At 50.2% G+C, this 5,633-nt stretch overlaps 1 long non-coding RNA gene across 1 annotated transcript; it reads left to right on the plus strand.

Moving 5' to 3' along the window:
- The first annotated feature begins 533 nt into the window (after positions 1-533).
- Positions 534-1,441, plus strand: LOC135305768 (uncharacterized). Its single transcript, XR_010366753.1, has 3 exons — positions 534-676; positions 789-996; positions 1,314-1,441. It is a non-coding gene; the product is annotated as an uncharacterized LOC135305768 (long non-coding RNA).
- The last annotated feature ends 4,192 nt before the right edge of the window (positions 1,442-5,633 follow it).

A 5,633-nucleotide genomic window follows, 5' to 3' on the forward strand; every position in this document is an offset into this window, starting at 1 on the left:
TGATGCTATTTGCTACCCTGCAGCCTTGACTCGCCCTGAGGTGACTGACTGCTGGGCAATTGGGGCTGGGGATGCTCAGCCTGGAGAGAGGAGACACTGGGAGACCTCACTGTGGCTGTGCAGGACTGGAAGGGTCCTGCAGGAAAGAAGGGGACAGAGTGTTCAGCAGGGCCTGTGGTGACAGGACAAGGGGGGATGGCTTTCAACTGCAGCAGGTTGATTGAAGCTGCATCTAAGGAAGCTGCTCTTTTCCACTGGGGGTGGTGGGGCACTGGCCCAGGCTGTGCACAGAGGCTGTGCATGCCCCATCCTTGGCAACAGGGCTCTGAGCAGCACGCTCTGGGGGAAGACTGCTCAGCTGGGAACAAGATGTTGTTCTTCAGGCTCCCTTGCAAGCCCAACCATTCAGGGACTCCATCATTCCATGGTCTCCAGTGTCCACTTCAGATGGAGCCTGGGAACTGTGATGTCACAGCCCACGCTCCAGCTGGAACGTCCAGCGCCCAGCAAAGGGCACAACACAACCCTTGGCCGCTGTGTTCGCATGCTCTTCACCCTGCTCCTGCCCACTCTGCTTTTCACCTGCCCCCTGATAACCCATTCAGTCCTGAAAGGTCCTTAGTGTCTGGATTTCATCATCCAGCCCTGCAGGATGCTCCCATTTCTGCCGAGGATGGTATGGTGCCATTCCATGGAGGTGGACACCCCACACCTGCCAGGGTGGGCTGGAGCTCTGTGGGGATGGAGTGGGACAGGGACCCCACTCTGAGGTTTTGCTACCTCTGCAGGCTGTCCCAGACAGAGAGGAGGAGATGGAGGTAGATACAAAGATTGATACGGAGGAGGAGATGGAAATAGACGGAGAAGACCCTGGAGAGGAAGAGATGGATGTGGATGTGGAGGAAGAAGAAGAGATGGACGTGTATGTGGATGAGGAAGAAGAGATGGATGTGGATATGGAAGAGTCCATTGAGGACATGGATATTGATTAAAAAGGTGAGGAAGAGGCCCTGATCTTGGCATGAAGAGCAATGCCAGCAGCAGGACAGGCAGAGTGGGTCTCCTGCTGCCAGGCTGGGGCTGGGCTGGGTGCTCCCTGCTCAGGGACATTGTACCCAGGGCACTGGATTCTGGTGGCCATCCACAGCCTGTCCTGTGCCTGCTTTGCTCCACACAAGCTCCATGCCAGACCCAGCCAGGCTCAGTTCTGGTAGCAGAGTCCTGCTGCTGGGCCAGCATGTGCCAGCCTGGGGGCACATGCAAGAGCCCTCTGTGCCTGACTGGAGTGACCGTGGCATTTGCTTTTCTTCCAGGTGCAATGGACAGCACAGACAGAGACACCCGCCTTTGTATATATGTTCTTCATTTTGTTGTTGTTCTTTAGAATGTAGATTGTAGGGCTATTTTTGACTTCTGTAAACACGTTTCACATATTTTTGTTAGGTAGGTTTTTCTGTATATATATTCTATTGATTGTTGTTGTTACAAATGTTCTTACAATGTAAATATGTTCAGTATTTTTCCTGCTGTTCTTCTGTAATAAACAAATTTTATTTTTCACACCCCAGTTCTCCTTGCATTTGCTTCAGGCACAGGCAGCATTTTGCAAAGTGGTTGTTTCCACTTGCTCCAGGTTCCCAGGGCTGGAGGTCCCTGGCACAGCCACCCCAGGAGTGGGGGTCCCTGTGCACAGAGGAGTTCCCCTGACAGAGGTGAGCCTCTCCTTGCAGTTTCTCTGGACACACTTGGGAGCTGTAGGGGCAAAGCCCAGCGTGCCCTGGCCCATGGATCCCATGTTGGAGCAGGGCTGAGCCTGTGTGCTCCTGCAGAGCCTCAGCCATGGCTCTTCCCTGGGCAGCCCCAGGGCTAAGGAGGGAGCACTGGGCTGTGGGCAAGCCCTGCTCCTGGGCACCCTGAGGGGCTGGAGCCAGCCTGGAGGGAGCCTCAGCCCTACATGGACCAAGATTTCCTTTGGAAACCCCCTCTCTCCCCAGACTCCTCTGAACACAACAAGAATTGATCCTCCTAGTTCAAGGTGTGACCTTCATTGGCACAAATGTGTCCCTTGCACTTTCTAGCACAGCAAATGTCAGTGCTTGTAATCCCTGTTCTGCACACTCTGCTTAGGCAGCAAAACATCTGAAGCTGAGGGATCATCTGGAATTAGCACCAACCTGCAGAGAGCTCCAGGGGGAGAACCTACCCCCAACCACCCTGAGAAATCCTTGACACTGATAGTCTGGGGCAGAGCTGAAACTAAAGTATTTTAATGCCAAGAGAGAGAAATTTTTATTGCTGAATTCATTCTGCAAGAACAAGAATGGAAGCTTTTGGTCTCCTCACCTGCCACAGATGTGTATTGCCAAGTTTTTGCTTCTGGCTTATGACTGGTTTTGATGAATCTGTTCAGAACTCTGATGCTGTTCCTGGCTAAGGTGCAGAGATGATATTTCAGAGCCAGATGAGCTCAGCACATCTTGTGCTATGCAGAATTTCCAGAACCAGACATTCAGGCCATGCAAACTGACAAGTTTTAATCTCTGTGCAAAGATCAGTATTAGGACATCCCTGATGTACCACACATTTCTCAGAGCTGTCCCTTTCACCCAGCTCTCCCCAGTCACTTCACAGACTTCACTCTAAGCAGTTTCTGATAGAGCTCAGTAGCACATGGGATTTAATCCTGGTTTTTCTTCATCTTCTCCAGAGCTGTCTCCACACACAGTGTGTGGTCACTGTCTGGCAGCAGCAGCATTAACCTGTCACCTCCCTGACACTGAGGTTCATGTCACAACTTTTCATCAAAAGCAGCAAATCAATGATTCCCACTGGGTCCCAAAGCTCCGTGGGGAGTTTGTGTGGCTGCAGTTCCAGCACCAGCCCTGGTGCTCAGAATTTCAGGAGGAGATACAGAAGGAATCAGCCATTCATAGAGAACAACATGAGTTTGCAGGGCCCAGATCCCCACAACAGAGTCCCCAGACTCTGCATTTACACTTTGGCCTCTGTGCCTTACTTTTCCTCTCACTAAAGTCCTGACAGTTTATCTCATGCTCAGGTGCCCAAGATAATTCAAAGCAGCTTTAGGAGCAGGGATAGATGTTGGGAACTGTCCCAAGGCTCAACAAAATTTCTCTCCTCAGGCCTGACAATTCCAGCTAAGGAGAGAGGAAAAGCCTGCATGAAAGAGGTGTGAAATCAAAGCAGTAATCAAATTGAGGTATAATGAGAGCAGCTGAAGAGGTTTTCAGTGTTCAGAACAAGATTAGCAGCTCCAGGCACAGGAAGGATGTGACATTTCCCCCGCTGTAACAACTCTGTCATGCAAATTGCATCTCAAATCCTTCTCCCCAGCTCTGGGACCTGTTCAGCCACAAACGTGGTGCTGAATTTTTAAAGCAAAGTGGAAGCTGGTCAGAGAGCTGGTTTGCAAATAAAAATCACAGAGGGCAGTTTGGAAGCACCAGCTGGAGCAGAGAGTGGCAGAGCCTGGCCCTGGGGGGCAGCACAGCCACACAACACATGCCTGAAACTCTAAGAAATTAAAGAACTTGCCACTGGTTTTCCCTCAGGAGCTACAGAAGGTGCTTTATGGAATCCCTGCCTCCTTCACACTGCATCAGCATGCAGGAGAGGGCAAGGATAAAGATTACAGCACCTGCTGCTGCTGCTTCCATCTCCTGACTCAAATCTCACCAAAATCTGTCACGATTGGGCCTTTCCAAAGTCTCAGATTCACTTAGTCCTTGCAGGATTTTGGTTCTGAGGAGCATGAAGGGAGATAAAGGCACTTGCAGACACCAGAGATGCAGTTGGTGCCTGAGGTGCATTTCACTGCCCAGGTTATGTCTCTAAAACCATCAAAAGCTGCCCCTTTGACAGCACCAAGCCAAGAGCAGAACTCCAGGGCCTGCCCTCTTGCTTCGGCAAGAACCCCTTGTGTGAGGACACGAGGCTTGACTCCATTTTCATCAGAAGGCTGATTTATTATGTTATATATTATACTAAAATACTACATTACAACTACACTAAAAGAACAGAGAGAAGAAGATCAGAAGGCTACAAAGACAAGAATAGAATAGGAATGAATAACAAAAATCCTGTGACTGCTCACAGCCTTGGCACAGGTGGCTGTGATTGGTCACTGATTGAAAACAATCCACGTGGACCAATGACAGATGCACCTGTGGCATTCCACAGCAGCAGATAGTTATTGTTTACATTTCTTTCCTGAGGCTCTCAGCTCCTCAGGACAGGAAAAATCCCAGCAGAGGCTTTTTCCCTAAAATATCATGGCTACATCTCACCCTTTAAAATTTATTAAATTAAATAGAAAAAGAAATGTTTGCAATCTCTTCTACTGGGCCCTTGCAGAAGAGAGAACAATCACCTCTTGAGGTTCATCTGTTGCCAATCAAAATCTCAATCAACTGCTCATGTGGAATGGTCAGGGAAATTCTTCACCTGTAGAACATTCAGGGAAATTCTTCACTTATCAAACATCACATTCTATCATATCACTAAAACAATCTTAAAAAATAAGAAAATGCAAAAACTCATGCAAACAAAGTTCATTGTTTCAAGTCCAAACAGCTGAATTTCAGGACAGAGTCCATGGACTGAAGATGTTCTTCTTTGACATCTCTGGAAGTCCCCTTTGGTCCTGAAACAGGCTTGCAGAATTCTGAAACAAAGAACTGCTAAAGAGAATCAATCAACAAGAATCATCAAAAATCCATTGACAGTCATCAAACAATTCAGAGAGAAAATTCTGGAATGCCCTGGCCACAGCCCTTCATTGAACCACTTGGGCTGAGGCTAATTTTTGGCTTTTCAATGCTTTTGAGCTGCTAGCTCTTTCCACTTTTTTTTTTTTTTCTTTTTTTTTTTTTTTCCAAAAGAAGAAGAACAGCAGCAGCAGAGGGTCTCTAGAACCCTTGGGTGGCCCTGGTCCTGGTGGGCAGACCAGAGAACCCAGACCTGGCTCACAGAATGGTGGCCCAGGTCCCTGCGGGGAAAGCAAAGTCCCCAAACCCAGCACTGGACGGGGCGGAGGCCCCGGCCCAGGGAAATGAGCCAAACGGCCCAGAACCAGCCTGTGAGGCGGGCTCTGTGTGCTCAGAACCTGGCAGGACCATGCTGCCAGCGTCTTGAGAGCAGAAATGACCCAATGCTTCCTCCCCCCAGCAGCACCGGTGCACACTGGCAGCTGGAGAAGAGAAGCTTTCTCAGGTATTGTCATCCCAGATGTGAGGGTTTCTTGTCCCCAGAGCAAGCGAGCAATGCTTGCTTTGCTCTGTTTCTCTTGCTCCTGCAAGGCAAATGCCACTGCTCCTGCTTTCTGCCCCTCAGCACCCCCATCCCCTCTTGGCTGGGAACCAGAGGCAGATACCACAGGAGCCAACTCCCCCACGCCGCTGGGGCGCTTGGGGGAAGGTAGGCACCCCAACCCCTAGGGAGAAGCCCCCGACCACACACGAAATGGCCCAGAAACCACACTGATTTTGAACACAGCCAGCCGAACTGCTCCTGCGGTGAGCTGGCGGGCCGTGCCCTCTCCATGGAGGGACAGACTGTTCACAGGGTCTGATGCGAAGGTCGGAGCTCTGGAAGGCAGCGGGACAACTGGGGTG

The sequence above is a fragment of the Passer domesticus genome, chromosome 8 (genome assembly GCF_036417665.1).
Source record: "Passer domesticus isolate bPasDom1 chromosome 8, bPasDom1.hap1, whole genome shotgun sequence".
In the NCBI taxonomy this organism is placed as follows: Eukaryota; Metazoa; Chordata; class Aves; order Passeriformes; family Passeridae; genus Passer; species Passer domesticus.